The sequence below is a fragment of the Heterodontus francisci genome, chromosome 35, assembly GCF_036365525.1.
Source record: "Heterodontus francisci isolate sHetFra1 chromosome 35, sHetFra1.hap1, whole genome shotgun sequence".
Lineage (NCBI taxonomy): Eukaryota > Metazoa > Chordata > Chondrichthyes > Heterodontiformes > Heterodontidae > Heterodontus > Heterodontus francisci.
Genome location: NC_090405.1, coordinates 23925529 through 23952346, shown reverse-complemented (window position 1 = coordinate 23952346; position 26818 = coordinate 23925529). Strand labels below are relative to the sequence as shown.

Here is a 26818-nt window from a genome sequence, read left to right as displayed (position 1 = left end):
TGGGTCAGTAAAAACTATATATTTGGGTGGTTTATAATCTCTTTCTTTTAGTTTTGGTGACTGCAGCTTGACAGTAGCGAAGGTGCGAGAGCGGGCTTACAGCTGGGAAGTCAATTTCAGTGGGAGTTTAAAAGTTAATTCCCTTTTGTTTTCGGAGGACCAGGGGACTGCTGGGTAAGTAAAAACTATATATTTGGGTGGTGGCTGTACCCGATACACTACACGTGTCGTGTCTCCCACCCACCCTCCTCCTCTAACAAAAAAAAAAGGACTTCTCGGCCTTTTGGCTAAGATCAAGTGTAGTATCTGTTCTTATCAGTGCTTATTTGATTGAGAAGAGACCATGATCATTGCCTTTTGATCCTGGGGAAGCTTTGAGTAAAATGGCTATAACCAATTTTCGAGCTTCGGGCCAGGGAGTGCGGAACACCGTTCGGGTGGTCGTGAAGGACAAGGAAGGAGATGCACCGGTTGATCGCACCTTCTTCATCAAGAAAATTCTCTTCGATTGCTGCGGATTTCAAGCGACGGACGTCTTCTGCCTGCAGGATTTCCCCAGCAATGGATACTTTGACGTGACGTTCCGGAACGTGGCGGGATGCATCAAGTTCCTGAAGGCGTTCAAGGAGAAAGGGGACCGGGCGCCACTGTCGATCCTCACAGCGGAGCCGCTCTTCACGCTTCCGTCACAACGGGACCGGGTGGTGACAATTCACCTCTACAACCCCCATGTTCCGGTGGTGGATGTACTCACCTTTCTCGCCAGGTATGTCGAGGTGGCCAGCACTGATGTCAAGGACCCCTTTGGGATCTGGACCAGCAAGCGGCAGGTCAAGGTGACCTTGAAGGTAGATCCCAGTGGAGCCATCATCCACCCTCCCTCCAGCTTCGCTATCGGGGGAAGTCGAGGCTTCTTGGTCTACGCTGGGCAGCCCAGAGTTTGCCGCACCTGTGGCAAATCTGGTCACATGGCAGCCAACTGCAGCACGGTTGTTTGCAAGAACTGCAAGGAGGAAGGCCATCAGACCAAGGACTGTAAGCAGACTAAGTGTTGCAACTTGTGCGGTGCGGCAGGCCATCTCTACAAGACCTGCCCCAAACGTTGCCTCAGCTATGCTCAGGCGGCAAGGTCCAAGGAAAGGCCGCGAGAAGGTTCGAAGAAGGCGTCCGCTGTTCGAAAGGAGACCAGCAACCTTCTCCGCAGTGAGGAACTTCAACCTGAGAAGGAAGGGGAGGCAGCTGAAACCAACGACCCAGCACCTACCCAGCGCCCGGAAACCCCTCCTCCACAGACAGAATCAATGGAGGAGGAGGCAGCAGATGGACAAACAGGTCAGTGGCAAGTGGTCCAGAGGAAAACCACAAGGAAAAAACATCCCAAAGCCACCACCCAAACCAGTGGCAAGAGGAGGCTCTCTTCTGAATCAGACTGCAACAACTCCTCTTCACTGGACGGGGAAATGCTGGAACGACAGCCCCTTCAAAAGAGGTGGCAGAACTCCGAGATGGATGATAAAGCATCCCAGCCCCCGGGCACTGGAAGCTGTGATGGGCCCGGCGTGCCCCAACCCCAATGCCCCACATGTAACGACGTGGCCAACGCATCTCAGCTCCGGGACACCGGGAGCAAAGACACGTCTGGCGCACCTGAGCTCCGGGAGACCGGGAGCTGTGATGTTTTCGAGGAGGAACAGATGGAAGCAGCTGAGGACAACCCAATCCTCTCTGCCTACAAGACCCCCCCGATGTCACCCGAGCGGCACAAACCCTGCATGAAAAATCAGGAGGGGTTTCTGAGCCCAACCAACGTGAAACTGCTTGCGCACACGATGGGTATGCAGGAACATCCCGAAGGACTGGGACTAGCGAGGACGAATGGTATGGGAAGCAACAACTAATTTTTAGTAAAAAATGGGTGTAAGAATTGCTTCCATTAATGTGCGTAGCATTAAATCTACTACGCGATGTGTTTCAACCTTGGATTACCTTGCCAAGGTCAAAGCTGACCTACTGTTTCTGCAGGAGTGTGGAATACCACACCTCAGCACCTACAGGCAGTGGTCGCGATGGTGGTCCCACGGGCCATCGATCTGGTCGGGGGGTAAGGACTGCCGTTCCTCCGGCCTGGGTATTCTGCTGCGGGGAGGTAACTTCACCATCTCCGAAGTTAAGGAGGTGGTGGGCGGCCGCCTCCTCGTAGCAGACGTGATGTACAACAACGCTCCGCTCCGGTTGATCAACGTGTACGCCCCGGTACAACGCAGCGAGCGGCTGACCGTCTTCCAGCAGCTCCCACTGCTGCTGGCGACGTCCAGGCCGGTCATCCTAGGCGGTGACTTCAACTGCATCATCGATGCGGCTGGACGATCCGGCAGTGACGACAGCAAACTGGACGCTACGTCCAGATTCCTAGTAGAAACAGTTAAGGATGCCAAACTGCACGACGTCTTCAGCAAACCTGCAGACGGAGCGCAGCGCAGATACACATGGTCAAGATCGGACGGGTCTGCCCGTTCCAGGATTGACTTCCTGTTTGTGTCCCGTGCGGTCACGGTCGGATCCACCGACGTCAAGCCGGTGTTCTTCTCCGACCACTGCCTCTTACTGGCCGACTGTCACTTACAGGACGACCAGCGGGTTGGCAGAGGGACGTGGAAGCTCAATGCGACACTGCTGACCCCAGAGAACGTTGAGGAACTCAAAAGGGATTACAACGGTTGGAGGACCGTGAAACCCCTCTTTGAGTCTCCAGTTCACTGGTGGGAAGCGATAAAGGAGAACATTAAGAGGTTCTTCATCCACAAAGGTGTTCAGAAGGCGAGAGAGAGACAGAGGGAACTGTCCCGACTCCAGAAAATTATGCAAAATCTACTCCGGTTGCAGTCAATGGGGGTTGAGGTCAAGGAGGACCTCCAAGAGGTGAAGAGCCAGCAGGCCTCGCTCTTTGCCAAGGAGGCCTCTAAGATCATCTTCCGGTCCAGAGTCCGCTCCATCGAGCAGGATGAGACGTGCTCGCGTTACTTCTTCCAGAAGGTACACAGAGAGAGCTCTGTTATCAGCAGCCAGAAGGAAGAAGATGGCTCGGTAACGTCTTCGCAGTCCGACATACTAAGGATCAGCAAATCCTTTTATGCTGGGCTGTATGACGCGAAGCCCACAGACAGCAGAGCCTCCCAGTCCTTCCTGTCATCTATCACAGAGGTCTTAGATGACAGCAGGAGGGAGAGACTGGACAAGCCGCTAATTCTGGACGAGCTGACAAAGGCCGTCGAGTCTTTCGAGACGAGTAAAACCCCCGGGAGCGACGGCTTACCGGTCGAGTTGTACTCGGCCCTGTGGGACTGGGTCGGCCCGGACCTGCTGGAAGTATACAAGAGTATGCTCCTGGCCGGCAGCATGTCAGAGACCATGAGAAAAGGCATCATCACCCTCATTTACAAGCAGAAGGGGGAGAGGGCAGAAATCAGAAATTGGCGGCCCATCTCACTGCTTAATGTTGATTACAAGATTCTGTCCAAAGTCATAGCCAGTCGAGTCAAGTCTGCTCTGGAGTTGGTGATTCACCCCGATCAGACCTGTACTGTACCCGGCAGGAAGATCTCTGATAGTCTCGCGCTACTCAGGGATACGATCGCCTACGTACGGGACAGGAGGGTGGACACCTGCCTCATCAGCCTGGACCAGGAGAAGGCTTTTGACAGGATATCGCACACCTACATGATGGACGTGCTTTCCAAAATGGGGTTTGGGGAGGGAATCTGCAATTGGATCCAACTGCTCTACACAAACATCAGTAGCGCAGTCTCAATCAACGGGTGGGAATCTGAAAGTTTCCCGATCAAATCTGGAGTCAGACAGGGCTGTCCTCTGTCCCCGGTCTTGTTTGTTTGCTGTATTGAACCCTTTGCTGAGTCTATTAGGAAGGATGCGAGCATAAGAGGGGTGACAATCCCAGGCAGCGGAGGCACTCAGGTCAAAACCTCCCTGTACATGGATGACGTCGCCGTCTTCTGCTCGGATCCGCTGTCCGTGCGCAGACTGATGAGCATCTGCAACCAGTTCGAACTGGCCTCGGGAGCCAAAGTTAACCACGGCAAGAGCGAGGCCATGTTCTTTGTCAACTGGGCTGACCGATCCTTTGTCCCCTTCACCGTCAGGTCAGATTACCTGAAGGTGCTGGGGATATGGTTCGGAATGGCCGGGGCGTGCACCAAAACATGGGAGGAGCGAGTAGCCAAGGTACGACAAAAGTTGGGCATGTGGGGGCAGCGATCTCTCTCCATTGTGGGTAAGAACCTGGTCATCAGGTGCGAGGCGCTCACGTTGTTGCTCTACGTGGCGCAGGTCTGGCCCATACCGCACTCCTGCGCCGTGGCAGTCACCCGAGCCATTTTCCGCTTCGTCTGGGGATCTAAAATGGACCGGGTCCGGAGGGACACGATGTTCAAATCTCTGGACATGGGCGGGAAAAATGTACCCAACGTGGCCCTCATCCTGATGACCACCTTCGTGTGCGGCTGCATCAAGCTATGTGTAGATCCCCAGTACGCAAACTCCAAGTGTCACTACGTGCTGAGGTTCTATCTGTCCCCGGTGTTGCGAAGGATGGGCCTGGTCACATTGCCGCGGAACGCTCCGTGCAGTTGGGCGGCGCCGTACCACCTATCCTTCGTGGAGCAGTTTCTGCGGAAAAACACCTTTGACCACCGGTCCATCAGGCAGTGGTCTGCATGGAATGTCCTCAAGGCCCTACGGGAAAAGGAAACGGTGGATCATGTCGGATGGTTCCCCGAGCAGACCGTCAAAGTCATTTGGCGGAATGCCTCATCACCAGAACTTTCAAACAAGCACCAAGACGTAGCTTGGCTGGTGGTGAGAAGGGCCCTCCCCGTCAGATCCTTCATGCACACCCGAAATCTCGCCCCCTCCGCACAGTGCCCCCGCGTTGGCTGTGGTGGGGAAGAGACGGTCGCCCACCTCCTCCTGGAATGTGCCTTTGCTAAGCAGGTGTGGAAAGAGATGCAGTGGTTTTTGTCAAGGTTCATCCCAAGCAGCTCTGTAAAACAGGAGTCTGTGCTCTACGGGCTGTTCCCAGGGACGCACACCGAGACAAACATCAACTGCTGCTGGAGGACTATCAATTCGGTGAAAGACGCCCTTTGGTCTGCCCGAAACTTGCTGGTCTTCCAGCGCAAAGAGTTGTCCACCACCGAATGTTGCAGACTGGCACATTCCAAGGTCCAGGACTACGTGCTGAGGGACGCACTAAAGCTTGGGGCAGCCGCAGCAAAGGCTCAATGGGGAAAGACCACAGTGTAAGGTTCCCCCACCAAGCTGGACTGAGGGGCTGGAACCATGGGAAGCCCCTCGAACTGTATCGTTAATATTCTCAATTGCTGTAAATGTAAAACTGTAATTGACATGACAATTGTGAAACGGAAGGGTTGGGAAGAAACTCATGACATTATTGAAAGAAACTGATCTCTTTTGCAATGTTTGTATTTTTTCGTGCTGTTTAGAAACTGTTTGGCAATGTAATTTTTACAGATTTTTATGAATAAAGTATATTTTGGGAAAAAAAAAATCTTGTATATCGCTTCTCCCTGGCCTGCAAGGAATTTGGACTGACGATCAGCATCAGGAAGATCAAAGTTATGGGCCAGGACGTAGAGACTCCACCTTCCATCAACATCGACAACCTCACTTTGGAGGTTGTCAACAGCTTCACATACCTTGGATCAACAATCACCAGCAATCTGTCCCTTGATACTGAAATCAGCACCAGGATTTCCAATGCTGCAGCTGTCATGTCAATGTTGAGAAGACAAGTGTGAACCGACAGCAAACTGATCGAAAATATAAAGCTCTGCGTGTACCAGGCTTGTGTTCTCAGCACCCTCCTTTATAGTAGAGAAGCATCAACAACTTATGCAATTCAAGAAAAGCAGCTGAACAGCTTCCACCTCCACTGCCTCAGATGGATATTGGGCATCTCCTGGCAGGACAGAGAGCCGAATGTGGAAGTACACCAGCGTGCAGGGATCTGCAGCATGTTTGCCCTCTTGAGTCAGCGGTGACTCTGTTGACTGAGTGATGTGTGCTGAATGGATGACGGTCGCTTTGCCAAAGACATGCTCTTTGGTGAGCTTGCTATCAGCACGAGACCAACAGGTCACCCACGTCTGTGATACAAGGACATCTGCAAAGCGAGATCTCAAGCTGACTGGGATTGGAGTCGATGCATGGGAAGTCCTTCCTGCTGACTGGAATTCCTGGAGAAAGGCATTCAGGAAGACCATGGGAAAAGCAGAGGACAAAAGAAATGACCATTTGGGGGGAAAGAGAGCCCAGAGGAAGGAAAAATTATCAGTCGACCTTGGGCCAATGATATTCATCTGTACCAGCTGCGGAAGGGATCATCACTCGCGAGACGTCCTCTACAGCCACAACAAACGATGTTTAATACAGAAGTGACGTACACCCCGGGTGTAGCCCATCGTCTTCCGAGACGGACGATTGCCTATTACTATTACAACTACAGCTACAACTACATGAGCGAGTCAGAGGCTGGGAACTCTGCGGCGACTAACTCACCTCTTGACTCGCCAAAGCCTGCCCACCATCTACAAGGCACAAGTCAGGAATGTGATGGAATACTCATGCCTGGATGAGTGCAGCTCCAACAACACTCAAGAGATTGACACCATCGGGTCAAAGCAGCCCACTTGATTGGCACCCCATCCACCACCTTAAACATTCATTCCCTCTAGCACCAGTGCAGAGTGGCAGCAGTGTGTAACATTTACAAGATGTACTGCAGCAACTTGCCAAGCCTCTTTCAACAGCACCTTCCAACCCACAAACTCAGCCACCTAGAAGGATAAAGGTAGCAGACGCATGGGAACATCACCACCTTCAAGTTCCCCTCCAAGTCACACACCATCCTGACTCGGCATTAGACTGCCATTCCTTCACTGTTGCAGGGTCAAAAACCAGGAACACCCTCCCAAAAAGCACTGTGGAGGTGCCAGAGGACTGAACAGTGGCAAATGTGACTTCCTATTTCAACAAAGGGTGTAAGGACAATCCAGGTAACTACAGGCCAGTTAGATTAACAGCAGTGGTGAGTAAGGTTTTAGGAACAATAATTAGGGAAAAAATCAACAGTCACTTGGAGAGATTTGAATTAATTGAGGAGAGTGAGCATGGATTAATAAATGGGAGTTCATGCTTGACTAACTGCATTTTTTGATGAACAAACAGGAAGATGATGGATTTTAAGACAGGATGGATGGTTGGATTAAGAATGGATGATAAGGTACCACATAAAAGGGTGGTTAACAAAATTGAGGTTCATGGAATAGGAGACTCCCCGTCCAATTGGATAGAAAATTGCCTTAAGGACAGAAAATAGCGAGTCGTAGTAAATGGTTCTTTGTCAGACTAGAGGATAGTCGACAGTGGGTGTTCTCCAATGGTCACTGCTTGAACCACTGCTTTTTCTGCTATATATAAATGACTAGGATCTTGGAATATAGTGTAGTATCTCAAAATATGCCGATAACACCAAACCTAGAAGAGTGGTAAACAGTAACTGCCTGCAACAGGACAGTGATAGGCTAGCAGAATGGGCAGACAGGTGGCAGATGGAATTTAATAGTGACTAGTGTGAGGTGATGCACTTTGGCAGAAGGAACAGGGAGAGGCAATATATACTTAATGGCACAGTTCTAAAGAGAGCTAAAAATAATGTTTGTTGTAAGTGGCTTGTTGGTCTGGGGGTATGTTTTTCACTTTGGGTGTGTGATTGGATAGCATGTGAAAGGTCCTGTTTTCAAATCCTGCATGACTCCTACTTCATTTGTGTTTTTAGTTGAAGGTCATCGATTGGTTGCAGCCTTACAAAAAGCGGAGTTGACTTTCACACGGAGCCTGTTTGAGGACCAGAGAACTGGATTCAAAGAGCCTGTTGACAAAATTGAAATGAACTAAATGTACAGATTGCCAAGTGTGTGTATGAAGGTGAAGCAGTAACTGAGAGCTGGATCCAAAAACAACACGACTGGGTTCTGGTATGGAATGGAATTCTTCAGTGTTTCTGTTGTTTGTCTTGGATTAACTCATCGATTTTTTGTTTTTCACTTTGCCGATGCATTTGAATAATTGTGGATCCTTCTTCAGGGTATTTTCTTTCACCAGGTAGTTCTGCTCTCTGATGATGTTGATCGTAATCAGCTTCAACTCGCTGATTGTTTTGGAAGTGAGCAGATTTCCTTTGCTTGAGTCTACAACATGTAACTCAATCTGACATGTGGATCCATGGGAGGATTTGAATGCCACCCCAGCGTCGGAGCATACAGTTGCATCCATCCAATAAGAGACCGAGTAGAAGTGATAGTTCAGTCAGTCGAACATGAGACGTTTAATCTCAGGGTTGTGAGTTTGAGTGCCATTCTGTTTCTCCATTTTTTTAGGCTTCATTAGCAGAGAGTACAAGGAGTGTTTGAAATGAAATTCAACAACAGTATGAGAAAGTCTCACTTTGATTCGGGAATCTTATCTCTCTGCAGCATCTCGCTGTGAAAAATTGAACTTTATCTCATTTCATTCTCAGCTCAGGGTCAGTGCGTCTCAGTGGGTCTTCTGGCTGACTCCCGCTTCACAATCCATCAGTGCTGAGAAAGCAATGGGGAATATTACTCACATGTTGTGTTCTGTAACCTTTCAGAAACAATTGAATTATGTATTTTCTTCCAAAACATTCATTCTCAGTCCTGGGAAAAATAGAGTATATGATTGACTGTATCAGTAAGTGGGAAAAGTTAAAATATGTTGTGACCAGTGGAGAAATGGGATGAGAATAAATAGTAGCAAAATACTGCGGATGCTGGAAATCTGAAATAAAAACAAGAAATGCTGGAACCACTCAGCAGGTCTGGCAGCATCTGTGGAAAGAGAAGCAGAGTTAACGTTTCAGGTCAATGACCCTTCTTTGGAAGTTCCGAAGAAGGGTCACTGACCCGAAACGTTAACTCTGCTTCTCTTTCCACAGATGCTGCCAGACCTGCTGAGTGGTTCCAGCATTTCTTGTTTTTATTTGAGAATAAATAGTGCACTTCTCCAATTTCAACTGCACAAGCACTTTCAATCTGGCTCTGTAGCTTAGTTGGTTACAGCACCTGTCTAGTAAACAGGAGATCCTGGGTTCAACTCCCAGCAGAGCTTTATTACAGTGTGCTTTAGAAGTTTCCTAATCAATAATTTTATCGATGTCTTGTGAACTTTGACTTAGAATTCAAATTAGATAATGAATTTCAGTCACAGGAGAAAACAGCCATTGTGAAGGATGTGAGTTTGGAATGGCTGTTCCTCCTTGCACAGAAATTCAGTGCTGATATTTCAAAGGCAACTTCTTTCATAGAAGTTTGTTCACAGATGCATTCAACCTGGAAAACAGCACGACATTAATCTCACTGAAGGAAAGTGTGACCACGTTGTCTGTTTCAGAGTGTTTCTGTCGTTATGTGTTGCTTTCAACCGTGACTGGGACATGACGCAAGCGAGAGGGTTGAGCCGAGGTTTGGAATATTTGTCAGTCAGGAACAAGAAAAATCAAAGGAAGCAAATAAGAAAACCTGTGTCTCATGTGGTTACCGAGAGACGGTGAGAAGATATTAAACTTTGTTCTATTCAATACAGCTGTGATTAACTTTGACCTTTTCTGCCTTTTACAAACAGTATTTGAAGTGTTTCGGTAACAGTGTTCAGTGGGGTCTGGGTGAGCAGCTGCGGAGTGTAACAGGGTCAGGACTGGATGCAGGAAGTTCTCTGACAGTCTCTCTCTCTCTCTCTCTCTGATGGGTTTGAGTTGATTTTCAACTGGCAGCTGTTGGTGTTTCAATAAATGAAAGAAGTTCCCTCCACCCATTTTTTGGACAGACAGTGTATTACAAGGATGTAAAGGGTTAATGCTGAAGACAGTGGGATCAACCCCTCCCACTGTCAGAGTGATGATGTAACAGTCACATGAGATGAGGTTTGGGAGAAGAGAGAGCAGCACCAAGGATGCTAGCTTAGGAGGCTTGATGAGTGTGTATATAGTATTGTGTAAATTAGAAAAGAGTTCTTAGTTCTTTCAGCAGGAAATGTGTCCAGAAAATATCGAGAAACTCACAATTGTATTATTCAGGAGTCGAAACACAGATATTAATTCCAAGTGACAGTTCTGGGTTCATTTAACAAAAAAAAGGTAGAGAATAATATGACTCACTGATTGAAATCCCCCAGTGAGGAGACAGTTAAACAGGTGATCTGTTGGGGCATCCTTCAATCCAAGGTTTCGGCAGCATTTAATCTCTCTTTTTGGTGAAATTCTTTGTTATTTGCATCTTCTTTTTAATCCAGCTTTGATGGGTGGGTGAAAAAACTCAAAAAAACTGAACAGTTCCATCCTTTCTTTTCTTCCTTCTTCCCTTCTTTCCATCAGTTTCGTTTTTCTGTCCCAGATCAATATAATGATGAGAATCCCAATTTAATCTGCTGTTTTATCCATTCCAATCAAAATTCAACATTCCAATCAAATCTATTTGTTATTCCACAGTGTCTCTCCATGTGTTTTACTCTGTTGTATTCTCTCACAGTCTGTTTGATGATCAATGTTACATCTCACTCTCTGTTCTGGTGAAGATCAGAAGCAGTGATATCTGTTTTCACCACCCACCAAGTCGGTCTGAAGCTGTGCCTCGCCGATCATGTGGAGTTAGGAACATAGGAACATAGCAGCAGGAGTCGGCCATTCAGCCCATTGAGCCTGCCCCACCATTCAATATGATCATGGCTGATCATCCACTTCAATACCCTTTTCCCCACACTTTCCTCATATTCCCTTATATCATTTGTATTTAGAAATCTGTCAATCTCTGCTTTAAACATATTCAATGACTGAGCTTCCACAGCCCTCTGGGATAAAGAATTCCAAAGATTCACAACCCTCTGAGTAACAACATTTCTCCTCATCTCTGTCCTAAGTGTCCTTGGGGGTGCTTTTGCTAACGCTGTTGGGGAGGGTTTAAAATAATGTGGCAGGGGGATGGGAACCAAATGAGGAGGTCAGTGGACAGTAAGGAGGTAGTAACTAAAGCCTGTAAGGAACTAGATAATGAAGTCAGCGTGACTAAGGGGAAGAGTAGGCAGGAAGCAGATGATGAACGCAAAGGGACTGGTGGTCTGAGGTGCATTTGCTTTAATGCAAGAAGTGTAGTAGGTAAGGCAGATGAACTTAGGGCTTGGATTAGTACCTGGGAGTATGATGTTATTGCTATTACAGAGACTTGGTTGAGGAAAGGGCACGTTTGGCAACTAAATATCCCAGGATATCGATGCTTCTGGCGGGATAGAGAGGGAGGTAAAAGGGGTGGAGGAGTTGCATTACTGGTCAAAGAGGATAGCACAGCTGTGCTGAAGGAGGGCACTATGGACGACTCGAGCAGTGAGGCAATATGGGCAGAACTCAGAAATAGGAAGGGTGCGGTAACAGTGTTGGGGCTGTACGACAGGCCTCCCAACAGCAAGCATGAGATAGAGGTACAAATATGTAAACAGATTATGGAAAGATGCAGGAGCAACAGGGTGGTGGTGATAGGAGATTTTAATTTTCCCAACATTGACTGGGATTCACTTAGTGTTAGAGGTCCAGATGGAGCAGAATTTGTAAGGAGCATCCAGGAGGGTTTTCTAGAGCAGTATGTAAATAGTCCAACTCGGGAAGGGGCCATACTGGACCTGGTGTTGGGGAATGAGCCCGGCCACGTGGTTGAAGTTTTAGTAGGGGACTACTTTGGGAATAGTGATCACAATTCCGTCAGTTTTAGAATACTCATGGACAAAGATGAGAGTGGTCCTAAAGGAAGAGTGCTAAATTGGAGGAAGGCCAACTATACCAAAATTCGGCAGGAGCTGGGGAATGTAGATTGGGAGCAGCTGTTTGAAGATAAATCCACATTTGATATGTGGGAGGCTTTTAAAGAGAGGTTGATTAGCGTGCAGGAGAGACATGTTCCTGTGAAAATGAGGGATAGAAATGGCAAGATTAGGGAACCATGGATGACAGGTGAAATTGTGAAACTCGTTAAGAGGAAAAAGGAAGCATACATAAGGTCTCGGCGGCTGAAGAAAGACAAAGCTTTGCAAGAATATCGGGAATGTAGGACCAATCTGAAACGAGGAATTAAGAGGGCTAAAAGGGGTCATGAAATATCTTTAGCAAACAGGGTTAAGGAAAATCCCAAAGCCTTTTATTCATATATAAGGAGCAAGAGGGTAACTAGAGAAAGGATTGGCCCACTCAAGGACAAAGGAGGAAAATTATGCGTGGAGTCAGAGAAAATGGGTGAGATTCTAAATGAGTACTTTGCATCGGTATTCACCGAGGAGAGGGACATTACGGATGTTGAGGTCAGGGATAGATGTTTGATTACTCTAGGTCAAGTCGGCATAAGGAGGGAGGAAGTGTTGGGTATTCCAAAAGGCATTAAGGTGGACAAGTCCCCAGGTCCGGATGGGATCTATCCCAGGTTACTGAGGGAAGCGAGAGAGGAAATAGCTGGGGCCTTAACAGATATCTTTGCAGCGTCCTTAAACACGGGTGAGGTCCCGGAGGACTGGAGAATTGCTAATGTTGTCCCCTTGTTTAAGAAGGGTAGCAGGGATAATCCAGGTAATTATAGACCGGTGAGCCTGACGTCAGTGGTAGGGAAGCTGCTGTAGAAGATACTTAGGGATAGGATCTATTCCCATTTGGAAGAAAATGGGCTTATCAGTGATAGGCAACACGGTTTTGTGCAGGGAAGGTCATGTCTTACCAACTTAATAGAATTCTTTGAGGAAGTGACAAAGTTGATTGATGAGGGAAGGGCTGTAGATGTCATATACATGGACTTCAGTAAGGTGTTTGATAAGGTTCCCCATGGTAGGTTGATGGAGAAATTGAAGTCGCATGGGGTCCAGGGTGTACTAGCTAGATGGATAAAGAACTGGCTGGGCAACAGGAGACAGAGAGTAGCAGTGGAAGGGAGTTTCTCAAAATGGAGACATGTGACCAGTGGTGTTCCACAGGGATCCGTGCTGGGACCACTGTTGTTTGTGATATACATAAATGATTTGGAGGAAAGTATAGGTGGTCTGATTAGCAAGTTTGCAGACGACATTAAGATTGGTGGAGTAGCAGATAGTGAAGGGGACTGTCAGAGAATACAGCAGAATATAGATAGATTGGAGAGTTGGGCAGAGAAATGTCAGATGGAGTTCAATCCAGGCAAATGCGAGGTGATGCATTTTGGAAGATCCAATTCAAGAGTGAACTATACAGTAAATGGAAAAGTCCTGGGGAAAATTGATGTACAAAGAGATTTGGGTGTTCAGGTCCATTGTTCCCTGAAGGTGGCAACGCAGGTAAATAGAGTGGTCAAGAAGGCATACGGCATGCTTTCCTTCATCGGACGGGGTATTGAGTACAAGAGTTGGCAGGTCATGTTACAGTTGTATAAGACTTTGGTTCGGCCACATTTGGAATACTGCGTGCAGTTCTGGTCGCCATATTACCAAAAGGATGTAGATGCTTTGGAGAGGGTGCAGAGGAGGTTCACCAGGATGTTGCCTGGTATGGAGGGCGCTAGCTATGAAGAGAGGTTGAGTAGATTAGGATTATTTTCATTAGAAAGACGGAGGTTGAGGGGGGACCTGATTGAGGTGTACAAAATCATGAGAGGTATAGACAGGGTGGATAGCAAGAAGCTTTTTCCCAGAGTGGGGGATTCAATTACAAGGGGTCACGAGTTCAAAGTGAGAGGGGAAAAGTTTAGGGGGGATATGCGTGGAAAGTTCTTTACGCAGAGGGTGGTGGGTGCCTGGAACGCGTTGCCAGCGGAGGTGGTAGACGCGGGCACGATAGCGTCTTTTAAGATGTATCTAGACAGATACATGAATGGGCAGGAAGCAAAGAGATACAGACCCTTAGAAAATAGGCGACAGGTTTAGATAGAGGATCTGGATCGGCGCAGGCTTGGAGGGCCGAAGGGCCTGTTCCTGTGCTGTAATTTTCTTTGTTCTTTGTTCTAAGTGGTTTCCCCCTTATTTTGAAATTGCATCACCTGGTTCTCGACTCCCCAACCAGGAGAAACATCTCAGCTGCATCTACCCTGACTGTCCTTTAAGTATTTTGTGGGTTTCAATGGGATCACCTCTCATTCTTTGAAACTCTAGAGAATACAGCCCGTTTCCCCAATCTCTCTTCATAGGACAGTCCCACCATCCCAGGAACAAGTCTGATGAACCTTTGTTGCACTCCCTCTGTGGCAATAATATCCTTCCTAAGGTAAGGGGACCAAAACTGCACACAGTACTCCAAGTGCGGTCTAACCAAGGTTCTTTACAATTGAAGCAAGAATTCACTATTCCTGTACTCAAATCCTCTTGTGATTAAGGCTAACATACCAATAGCCTTCTTAATTGCTTGCTGCACCTGCATGTTAGCTTTCAGTGACTTATTGACATGGACACCCATGTCACCCTTATATTCTGTACCTCAGCTAATAAAGGAAAGGATTCCATATATCTGCTGAACCAGCTTATTGACCTGTCCTGCTACTTCAGGGATCTGTGGACATTCACTCCAACGTCCCTCACTTCCTCTACACCGTTCAGTGTTCTCCCGTTAATTGTGTATTCCTTTGCCTTTTTTTACGTCTGCTCTCGCTGTTCCCTGCTCTCTGAGTGAACTCTTGCTCCCTCTCTCTCCTGGGCTCTTTATGCTCCACTTCGCTTTCACTGTTTCCCGCTCTCTTAATGTATCAATATTTGTTTGCCTTGCGTTTAATTTAAAATATGGATTAACTGTATTTTACAGTTGTAGGTTTTATTTGGTAGTCCTGTGCAAGTTGTGGATTGGTATTCAATATTTAGCTCTGTGAAAACGATTGTGAATGAAAACATAACTTTCAATCTTATACATGGGCTGGTCTGCAAGCTCCAAGTCCTTCATTTTGTAGTAATGGAATTGATACTGTATCTTTCAGTCTTAATCTCTGTGGGATTTTTGAACTGGTATGTAATGCATAGCTCGGTCTCACGTCTGATGTACATTATTGGGATTCAGAGGATCATAGGAAATAGGGGCATTAGGCCATTCAGCCCATCGAGCCTGCTCCGCCATTCAAACAGATCGTGGATGATCATCTACCTCTACGCCATTTTTCCCTGCTATCACCATATCCCTTGATCCTGTTAGTATTTAGAAATCTATCGATTTATGTCTTGAATATGTTCAATGATTGAGGTTCCACAGCCCTCTGGGATAAAGAATTCCACAGAGTTCCCACCCTCTGAGTAAAGAAATTCCTGCTCATCTCAGTCTCAAATGGCCTGTCCTTATTCTGAGACTGTATCTCCTTGTTCTAGAATGACCAGACAGAGGAAACATCCTCTCCATATCTACCCTGTCACGCCCTGTAAGAATTTTGTAAGTTTCAATGAGATCACCTTTCATTCTTCGAAACTCCAGAGAATTTCGGCCCAGTTTCTGCAGTCTCTCATCATAAGACAATCCCACCATCCCAGGGGATTAGTCTGGTGAATCTCCGTTGCACTCTCTCCATGACAAGTCTATCCTTCCTTAGATAAGGAAACCAAAATTGTACAGAATATTCCAGGTGCGGTCTCATCTAGACTTTATACATTGAAGCAATACATGATTAACCATGTACTCAAATCCCCTTTCAATGAAGACAACATACCATTTGCATTCTTAATTGCTTTCTGCACCTGCACACTAGCTTTTAGTGTCTCATGAACAAGGACACCCAGGTCCCTTTGGACATCAACACTTCCCAACCTCTCACCATTTAAGAAATACTCTGCCTTTCTGTTTATTCTACCAAAGTGGAGAACTTCACACTTATTTACATTATATTCCATCTGCCATGTTCTAGCCCATTCACTTACCCCGTCCAAATCCCCTTGAAGCCTCCTTGCATTCATTCTGTACCTTTCAATCAGGCAAATTTTGTCTGTTCAATTTCAAGTTTTATATTTAAAATGTGGCCATGGTGACAGAGTTTATTTAGATCTGATAGTGAGTTTGTTTTTGGACTGTGATTGATGTATCAACCTGTCAGCTGTATTGAATTGGAGTGAAATAGAAACAACTTCTGTCTCTCCCGCTGTTGTTTGACTGTTGGATTGAAAATGTGTCTCTTGACTTTGGGATCAGTGTCTGTCTGACTACTTCTTTTGTTTGTTCCAGTGGAACTGATGAGCTGGCAGTATCTCTGTGCTTTGGGAGTGATCCTGTACCGACTGTGTGTTGGAACGAGATCACTGCACTTTTCCTTGTGTCCAAGAATCACCACATCCAGTCAGGTTCCTTCATGTATTTTCCTGCAGGAATGAAAGAACTGGTGAGATAGAAGATACAAAAGCGATCAATGTAATCGTCCCAATAATAATCATTATGAACAATCACAAAATGAAAACCAGGAACACAAACAGTGTCAGTGTCTGACTCCACTGCAGTACTGCAGTATTCAGCTTCTGTTTACCAGGTGTTTGCAGTGGATTTACAACAAGTTTGTGACATTCAGAAACAACACAAGCCCTGCACTGCTCAATGACTGGGACTGTCCGATAGAGCAGTGACCTTTACACAGTCACATTTCTATTTCAACGGAAAACAAGCAGCCACTATTTAAAATGTGCCTTTCACACTTCTCACCTGGTGTCTGCAATAAATGCTCTTTGTCTAACTGTCCACATCGTTATTTTGCGGCTATTTTTCCGCCACTGTTCACAATCCAACAAACAGTGAGAGACTGGAACTAAAGCAGGAAAATTCCCTCTCCTTTGGGTGGTAAAATTGTCAGTGATTTTCAATAGTGATTTCTTCCCATTGTGTCTCCCCGAGCCTGTACAGACACTGTCCGAGAATGAACTCTCCCTTCCCCGTGTCCCCGGCTCACTCCATGTTCCGGGAGCAGCTCCTGCTCCACAGTGTCTGTTACAAACACTCCCCGACTCCCCCTCAACTTCCCACCACTCAATGCTAATCTCTGAGCACATCTGCGGACACGCTCCCAAAGCAGTGGCTGCTGGAAGCAGATGCTGTTTGTTCCCTTCCCCCGGGCCCGGGAAGTCTCCATTAGCAGCTGATTTGAAGCACCTTCCCCTGATTGAGTGAATGGCCTCACAGACTGGGTTGGGGAAAGGATGCGCATGCGCTCCACTCCTCATTGTGACGTCCCACCGGAGGCGGGGCAACACCGCGCATGCGCAGATCTCTGCAGCAATTCAGCACTCAAACATCAATGGGAACTTTCCCCATTTCACCCTCATCAAAGTCCCAAAGAAAGTGAAGAGGGGCTTGGACTGGAGGGAGGGAGGGAGGGGCGGGGTAGGGGGAACCTAGAACCCAGAAAGCTGCCCACTTGCCCCATTTAGATGCTCAATTTGCGGTCATTTCCTGCAGGGGGTTTGTTATTATTGAGCCCCTCCTGGTAAAACAATCCGATAGAAAGAGGGGAGAAAGGAGGGAGCCGGTGTGTTTGCTGGGACCTCGCAGAATTCATTTCAGCAGCAAAAGTCCCGGGTTATATTAACCCGAGTGAAACACGCTGTCAGTGAGAGGAAAACCGAACGGCCCTTTTCATCTTTTCATTGGAAACAAAGTAGAGCCGGAAGTGCGGCGAGCAGAGCAGACACACAAGCTCAATGACAGGAGAGCTCGGCCGTCCCTGAGTTTCAGCTCCCAGCTCTTCCATTTCCTCATCCACACTGTCTTTACTGTGGATGTTCAGGGGTTCATTGTCGGATCTGAGGACTGTATCCATTAAACATTCTGAGTCAGGAGATCCACACACTCTCTGTTACCAAGATTTATGGGCAGGAATGTTTCAAAACTTTGTCTATTAAATCATTGTATTATTCACAGAACTAATGAGGCAATCGGTTCATTATTCAGGCCTTGAACTTGGTTTGGGTAGACCGAAAACTGAGAGGTTCAGCACCTATCCACTTATTTGCTATTGGCCGTGTGGCCTAATGGATAAGGTGTCTGACTTTGGTGTATTTAACGAGGTTATCAGAAAATTGTAGGTTCGAATCCTGCCAAGGTCATTTTGGGCGATCACTGTTTCGCACCGCAGCCTCACAGCTCCAGCGACCCGTGTTCAGTTCTGGCTAATGTCTGTGCGCAGTTTGAGTTCACCCTGGAACTGCGTGTGTTTCCTCGCACAGCCAAAGACTTGCAGATTGATTGGTAAATTGACCATTGTGAATTGCCCCCAGTGGAGGTCGGTGGTGGGGGATGTGGTCGAGAATATGGCATTAATGTCGGATTAGTATAAATGGGTGGTTGTTGGTCGGCACAGACTTGATGGGCCGAAGGGCCTGTTATAGTGCTGCATCTATTAATAAATAACTTATTTTTTTGATGAAATAACAGAAAAGGTTGATGAAGGGAAAGCAATGGATGTTGTCTATATGGATTTTCAGAAAGCGTTTGACAAACTACCGCATAAAATGCTGGGTAACAAAACTGAGGCTCTTGGAATAGGAGGGTCAGTATCTGCTTAGATTAAAAAATGTGGGAAACATCAAAAAAAGTGAGTTGTGATATTTGGTTGTTTTTCAGAATGGAAGATGCTGAACAGTGATGTCCACAAGGGTCAGTGTCAGGACCACCATATATAGAAATGACTTGAATATTGGAATCACAGAATCACAGAATTGTTACTGCACAGAAGGAGGCCATTTGGCCCATCATGTCTGCACTGACTCTCCAAATGAGCAATTCACCTCATGTCACTTCCCCGTCTTCTCCCCATAATCCTGCACATTCTTCCTTTTCAGATAACAGTCTAATTCCCCTTTGAATTCTTCAATTGAACCTGCCTCCATCACATTCTCAGGCAGTTCATACTTTAACCACTCGCTGTGTGAAAAAGTTTTTCCTCATGTCGCTTTTGCTTCTTTTACCAATTACTTTAAATCTGTGCCCTCTCATTCTCGATCCTTTCACAAGTGGGAACAGTTTCTCCCTATCCACTCTGTCCACACCCCTCATCATTTTGAATACCACTATGAAATCTCCTCTTAGCCTTCTTTTCTCCAAGGAAAACAATCCTAACTTCTCCAATCAATCTTCATAACTGAAGTTCCTCATCCCTGGAACCATTCTCATGAATCTTTTCCGTAATCTCTCCAATGCCTTCACATCTTTCCTAAAGTGTGGCACCCAGAACTGGACGCAGTACTTCAGCTGAGTCTAGTGTCTTGTACAAGTTCAACATGACCTCCTTGTTCTTGTACTCTATGCCTCTATTACTGAAGCCGAGGATACTGTATGCTTTATTAACCGTTCTCTCAATCAATGACTTATACCCCCAGGTCCCTCTGCTCCTGGACCCCCTTTAGAATTGTACCCTTTATTCTATATTGTCTCTCCATGTTCTTCCTACCAAAATGAATCAATTCACATTTCTCTGCATTGAACTTCACCTGTCATCTGTCCTCCCATTCCGCCAACTTGTCTATGTCCTTTTGAAGTTCTACACTATCATCCTTACAGTTCACAATGCTTCCAATTTTCGTATCATCCATAAACTTTGAAATTCTGCCCTGTACACCAAGGTCTAGGTCATTAATATATATCAGGAAAGGCAAGGGTCCCAACACTAACTCCTGAGGAACTCCACTACAAACCTTCCTCTAGCTTGAAGAACATCCATTGATCATTACTCTTTGTTTCCTGTCACTCAGCCAATTCCATGTCCATGTTACTACTGTCCCTTTTATTCCATGAGTTATAATTTTGTTCACAAGTCTGTTGTGTTGCACTGTATCAAACTCCTTTTGAAAGTCAATAAACGCAAAATACTGCAGATGCTAGAAAGCTGAAATATAAACAAAAAGTGCTGGAAAAACTCAGCAGGTCTGGCAGCATCTGTACAGAGAGAAGCAGAGTTAACGTTTCAGGTCAGTGACCTTTCAGATGCTGCCAGACCTTTTGAAAGTCCATGTACACCACATCAACAGCATTGCCCTCATCAACCCTCTCTGTTACCTCATCAAAAAACTCCAGCAGGACAGTTAAATATGATTTTCCCTTAAGATATCCATGCTGGCTTTCTTGAATTAACCCACATTTGTCCATGGGACTATTAATTTTGTCCCGAATTATTCTTTCGAGAAGTTTTCCCACCTCCAAAATTGAACTGACGAGGGAGTGAAATGAGGTGAGTTGCTCTAACAGAGAGCCAGCACGGGTTCGACAGGCCGAATGGCCTCCTTCTGTGCTGTAGCCATTCTATGATTGTATGATTCTAACAACAACAGTTGGTGGAGAGGCAGTGATGCAGTAATGGGTTAACAGAAAGGGGAAAGTCTGGGCTGGTGTGTGTTCGGGTTTGTGAATAAAGGTGATTTGGAAGCTGTGTTCCAAATTGAAGTGTTTACTGGAAGGAAGAAGTTGATGTAAATAAAGAGTAAAACGTGTTAAGATGAAGCGTGGTGTGATTGAGGATAGCAGTAAATATTGTGTTGGTGAATTATTTGTGTTAATAAACTTCCACTGTGCCCTCTGCTGCAGGCTGCTGTTTATATCCAGCTGTGTATTAGTGCTGTGTGTTAGCGAGATAAATGTTTGTTTCAACGCTGTTTATAAAGCAATAGCATTGCACTCAAACAGTCCCAGACATAGCAACACACGTACAAAAGCAAAATACTGCGGATGCTGGAAATCTGAAACATGAACAGAAAATGCTTGAAATAGTCAGCAGGTCTGGCAGCATCTGTGGAGAGAGAAACAAAGTTAATGTGAGCTAAGGAAACAGACCTGAACTGTTAACTGTTTCTCTCTGCACAGATGCTGCCAGACCTACTGAGCATTTCCAGCATTTTCTGTTTTTATTACAGCAACACAGGTGTTGGGAGGCTCAACCTGGCTACACAATGTTACAAGGACGCTGAGTAACACCATCGACAACGGGACAGAGAGAAAAACACACAGAAAACCAAGAATAGACTGTGAGGAAGCAAATGTGAGGGACAGAGAGAGAGACAAGACTGACATGGTGAAACAAGGCATTTGTATGATTGTAATAAAAGCAAAATACTGCGGATGCTGGAAATCTGAAACAAAAACAAGAAATGCTGGAATCACTCAGCAGGTCTGGCAGCATCTGTGGAAAGAGAAGCAGAGTTAATGTTTCAGGTCAGTGACCCTTCTTCGGAACTGACAAATATTAGAAAAGTCACAGATTATAAACAAGTGAGGTGGGGGTGGGGCAAGAGATAACAAAGGAGAAGGTGCAGATTGGACCGGGCCACATCGCTGACCAAAAGGTCACGGAGAAAAGGCAAACAATATGTTAATGATGTGTTGAAAGACAAAGCATTAGTACAGATTAGGTGTGAATACACTGAATATTGAACAGCAGCAAGTGCAAACCTGAAGAAAAACAACCTGAAAAAAACAGTGGGTAAGCAAACTGAACAAACTAAGATGAAATGAAATAAATGCAATAAAAGATTGTAAAAAATGTAAAAAGGAATGTAAAAAAAAGGAAGAAAAAATAACTAAAAATGAAAGTAAAATGGGGGGCTGTCATGCTCTGAAATTGTTGAACTCAATGTTCAGTCCGGCAGGCTGTAGTGTGCCTAATCGGTAGATGAGATGCTGTTCCTCGAGCTTGCGTTGATGTTCACTGGAACACTGCAGCAATCCCAGGACAGAGATGTGAGCATGAAAGCAGGGGGTAGTGTTGAAATGGCAAGCAACCGGAAGCTCAGGGTCCTGCTTGCGGACTGAGCGGAGATGTTCCGCAAAGCGGTCACCCAGTCTGCGCTTGGTCTCCCCAATGTATTTGTATGATTGTGTTCTCCCTGTTATCTGAAGGTATTTCCTGTTGTGTAAATATGTTTTCTGTTGTGTAAAGATGTCCCCTGTTGTTGTGTAAAGGTTTTCCCTGTTATTGTTTTATTTTCTGTTCCTGACCGTCTCCTCACTGTGACCATTTGTCCTGGTTGTATTGTGGCCAACATCACCATCTGGTGGTGGAGACGAGGCTCTGCAGGAAGGGGTTGACAAAGTGGGAGAGACTCGGCTGGTCCGTGTTTGCAGTTTGTGCAGCTTGTGTTCGTGTGAGCAAAAGTGAGTTGTTACTGATTGATGTGTTCACTGGAAGAAAAAAGCTGATTGCAATGGAGTGCCTCAGGAAGCATCTTGTTCTGATGTTTTAAAAGTGAACTGTTTGTGTTACTACTGAACATAAATAGCAGAGAATGGTTTCGATCCATTGACCTCTGGGTTATGGGCCTAGCACGCTTCCGCTGCACCACTCTGCTAACTAATGTTTTAAATTTTAGCTGCCTGTTAGTGAAATATGTTCATTTCCCCAATGTTTTTATAAAAATAGGATTGTCTTCTGAATGCTCAAGAATCCCAGACTCAGCAACACACGTGCTGACGGACTCACCCTCATTGCACAATGACACAAGGACACTGAGTAACAGCACCGACAATGAGGGAGGCAGAGAAAGACACACAGAAAACCAGGAAGATATTATCAGGACCCAGAAAGGAACAGACAGAGAAAGACACACAGAAAACCAGGCAGAGACAGCAAGAGACCAATGATTTATGTAATCGTGTTCTCTATTGTGTAAAGATGTCCCCTGTGTTTTTAAAATATTTTTCCTGCTGTGTAATATGTTCTCTGTTGTGTAACTATGTTCGCTGTTGTGTAAAGATGTTCTCTGTTATTGTGTAAAATGGTTCCCTGTTGGGTAAAGATCTACTCAGTTGTGTAAATATGATCCATCTTGTGTAAAAGTGTTCCGGGTTGTTTAAATATGTTCCCTGCTCTGTAATGTAGCGCTGAGTCTGCGTTAATGGAATTGCTACAGTATCTTCCAGTCTGATACTGTATGAGGGCTGGAATGTGATCCAAAGCACAGTCTATACAAATTAAATTGCTATTGTATCTTTTAGTTTCACAATCCGGGGGAGTTTTAAACTGAAATCTCAGGTTGTATCTCAGGTTATGCTATCTTTCAGATTCTCTCAATCTGATGACGCACTTGAGATTTAGACTTAAGAAAGGATGTACTGGCATTGGAGGAGTTCAAAAACGATTCACTCAGCTGATTCCTGAGATGAAGGGGTTGACTTATCAAGAATGGCTAAACAGGTTATTCATTCGAGTTCAGAAGAATGAGGGGTGATCTTTTTGAAACGAACAAGATTCTGAGGGTGCTTAACAGGGTGAAGAAGGGTCTCTGACCTGAAACATTAACTCTGCTTCTCTCTTCACAGATGCTGCCAGACCTGCTGAGTATTTCCAGCATTTCTTGTTTTTATGAACAGGGTCGATGTTGAGAAGATGTTTCCACTAGTGGGGGAATCTCAAACTAGGCGACATAGTTACAGAATAAGGGGAGACTCATTTAAAACTGAGATGCAAAGGAATTTCTTCTCTCAGAGGGTAGTGAATGTCTGGAATTATCTACCCCAGACAGTTGTGGAGACGAGATCACTGAAAGTATTTAAAGAGGAAGTAGATAGATTTTTGAAATATTGGAGAGTTGAGGGCTATGAAGAGCTGGCATGAAAGAGGAATTGAGGTCTGGGGCAGATCAGCCCTGATCTTACTGAATGGCAGGGCAGGCTTGAGGGGCCGAATGGCCTACTCCTGCTCCTATTTCTTATGTTATGTTATATCTAATGTATATGTCAGGATGCACTATGGGAATTAATACTGAAACTTATAAACTCATAACGTGTGTCAATATTGGGCTGATATTTAACTTGAATCTCAGAGTACATTATTGTGGTTAATTCTGTAACTTTGAAAAGGGAACTATGTGCTTTAATGAAAACAAGAAATGCTGGAAATACTCAGCAGGTCAGGCAGCATCTGTACAGAGAGAAGCAGAGTTAACGTTTCAGGTCAGTGACCTTTCATCAGATGAGAAACTGATCAATCCACTGTTACAATAACTCCATCTCTGATTCCCTCCTGACAGTAACTAATCCTTTCACAGAGACTGTGGGTGGTTCTGAAAAGAGCCTTTGGGTTATGAAATGACATTTTTCCACTTTACTTTTTCTGGGAGTTTTGAGCGCTGAGAATGATTCTCACTGACATGTACAGGGCAACAGACCGACTGATTTGGTATAACGGTGTAACTAATGTTTGGGCTAACTCATGGCATCAGGTCAAACATGGGCAAGGAAACCTCCTGCTGATTATCACCTACCACCCTCTCCCAACCAACCCCTCTCCCCGCCCCTCAGCTGATGAGTCAGTACTCCTCTATGTTGATCACCACTTGGAGGGAGCACTGAGGTGGAACAGGGCGCAGAATGTAGTCTGGCTGGGGGATGTCAATGTCCATCACCATGAGTGGCTCGGTAGCACCACTACTGACCATGCTGGCCGAGACCTAAAGGACATAGCTGCTCGATTGGGTCTGCAGTAGGTGGTGAGGGAACTAACACGAGGGAAAAACATACTTGACCTCATCCTCACCAATCTGCCTGCCGCAGATGCATCTGTCCATGACAGTATTGGTAGGAGTGACCACTGCACAATCCTTGTGGAGATGAAGTCCCGTCTTCACATTGAGGATACCCTCTATCGTGTTGTGTGCCACTACCACTGTGCTAAATGGGATAGATTTTGAACAGATCTAGCAATGTATAACTGGGCATCCATGAAGTGCTGTGGACCATTAGCAGCGGCAGAATTGTACTCAACCCCAATCTGTCACCTCATGGCCCGGCATATTCCCCCACTCTAACATTACCAACAAGCTGGGGATCAACCCTAATTCAATGAAGAGTGCAGGAGGGCATGCCAGGAGCAGCACCAGGCATACCTTGAAATGAGGCGTCAGCCTGATGAAGCTACAGCCCAGGACTACTTTCATGCCAAACAGCAGAAGCAGCATGTAATAGACAGGGCTAAGTGATCCCACAACCAATGGATCAGATCTACACCCTGCCACATCCAATGATGAATGGTGGTGGACAATTAAACAACAAACAGGAGGAGGTGGCTCCACAAATACCCCCAACCTCAATGATGGGGGAGCCCAGCACATCAGTGCAAAAGACAAGGATGAAGAATTTGCAACAATCTTCAACCAGAAGTGCCGAGTGGATTATCCATCTCGGCAACCTTCTGAAGTCCCCAGCATCACAGATGCCAGTCTTCAGCCAATTCAGTTCACTCCAGGTGATATCAAGAAACGAATGAAGGCATTGGATACAGCAAAGGCTCCAGGCCCTGGCAATATTCCAGCAATGGTACTGAAGACCTGTGCTCCAGAACTTGCCGCGCCCCTAGCCAAGCTGTTCCAGTACAGCTACAACACTGGCATCTACTCGGCAATGTGGAAAATTGCCCAGGTATGTCCTGTACACAAATAGCAGGACAAATCCAACCCAGCCATTTGCTGCCTCATCAGTCTACTCTCAATCATCAGTATAGTGATGGAAGATGTCATTGACAGTGCTATCAAGTGGCACTTGCTTCACAATAACCTGTTCAGTGACACTCAGTTGGGTTCCGCCAGGGCCATTCAGCTCCTGATGTCATTACAGCCTTGGTTCAAACAAGGACAAAAGAGCTGAACTCAAGAGGTGAGGTGAGAGCGTCTGCCCTTGACATCAAGGTAGCATTTGACTGAGTATGGCATCAAGGAGCCAGAGCAAAACTGGAGTCAATGGGAATCAAGAGGAAAACTCTCCACTGGTTGGAATCGTACCTAGCACAAAGGAAAATGGTTGTGATTGTTGGAGGTCAATCATCTCAGCTCCAGGACATTACTGCTGGAGTTCCTCAGGGTAGTATCCTCGGCCCAACCTTCTTCACTACTTCATCAGTGACCTTCCTTCAATCATAAGGTCAGAAGTGGGGATGTTCACTGATGATTGCAAAATTTAGCACCATTCGCAACTCCTCAGATACTGAAGAGGTCCATGTAGAAATGCAGCAAGACCTGGACAATATCCAGGCTTGGGCTGATAAGTGGCAAGTAACATTCGCGCCACACAAGTGCCAGGCAATGACCATCTCGAACAAGAGAGAATCTAACGATCTCCCATTGACATTCAATGGCATTACGATCGCTGAATCCCCCACTATCAACTTCCTAGGGGTTCCCATTGACCAGAAACTGAACTGGAGTAGCCTTATAAATAGTGTGACTACATGAGCTGGTCAGAGGGTAGGAAGCATGCGGTGAGTAACTCACCTCCTGACTCCCCAAGCCTGTCCACCATTTACAAGGCACAAGTCTGGAGTGTGATGGAATACTATCCACTTGCCCATATGGGTGCAGCTCCAACAACATTCAAGAAGCTCGACACCATCATGCACAAAGCAACACGCTTGATTGGCACCCCGTCCACAACATTCACTCCCTCCACCACTGACGTACAGTGGCAGCAGTGTGTACCATCCACAAGATGCACTGCAACAATGCACCAAGGCTACTCAGGCAGCACCTTCCAAACCTGCATCCTCTACTGCCTAGAAGGACAAGGGCAGCAGATGCATGGGAATACCACCACCTGAAAGTTCTCCTCCAAGCTACACATCATCCTGACTTGGAACTATATCGCTATTCCTTCACTGTCGTGGGTAAAAATCCTGGAACTCCCTTCCTAATAGCACTGTGGGTGTACCTACCCCACATGGACTGCAGTGGTTCAAGAAGGAAGAAAACCACCACCTTCTCATGGGCAATTAGGGATGGACAATAA

General features: G+C 46.1%; 1 long non-coding RNA gene, 1 other non-coding gene and 1 pseudogene across 3 annotated transcripts; all 3 read left to right on the top strand.

Annotated features, from left to right (window-relative positions):
• The first annotated feature begins 267 nt into the window (after positions 1-267).
• LOC137350745 (U2 spliceosomal RNA) lies at positions 268-376 on the top strand (annotated as a pseudogene).
• An 8775-nt stretch (positions 377-9151) lies between these two features.
• Positions 9152-9225, top strand: trnat-agu (transfer RNA threonine (anticodon AGU)). Its single transcript has one exon. It is a non-coding gene; the product is annotated as a tRNA-Thr (tRNA).
• Positions 9226-9461: 236 nt separating this feature from the next.
• Positions 9462-22858, top strand: LOC137350451 (uncharacterized). 2 transcript variants are annotated; one of them, XR_010969426.1, is made up of 2 exons: positions 9462-9663; positions 22464-22858. It is a non-coding gene; the product is annotated as an uncharacterized lncRNA (long non-coding RNA). The 2 variants fall into 2 exon arrangements; XR_010969427.1 differs by lacking the exon at positions 9462-9663 and adding an exon at positions 22140-22198.
• The last annotated feature ends 3960 nt before the right edge of the window (positions 22859-26818 follow it).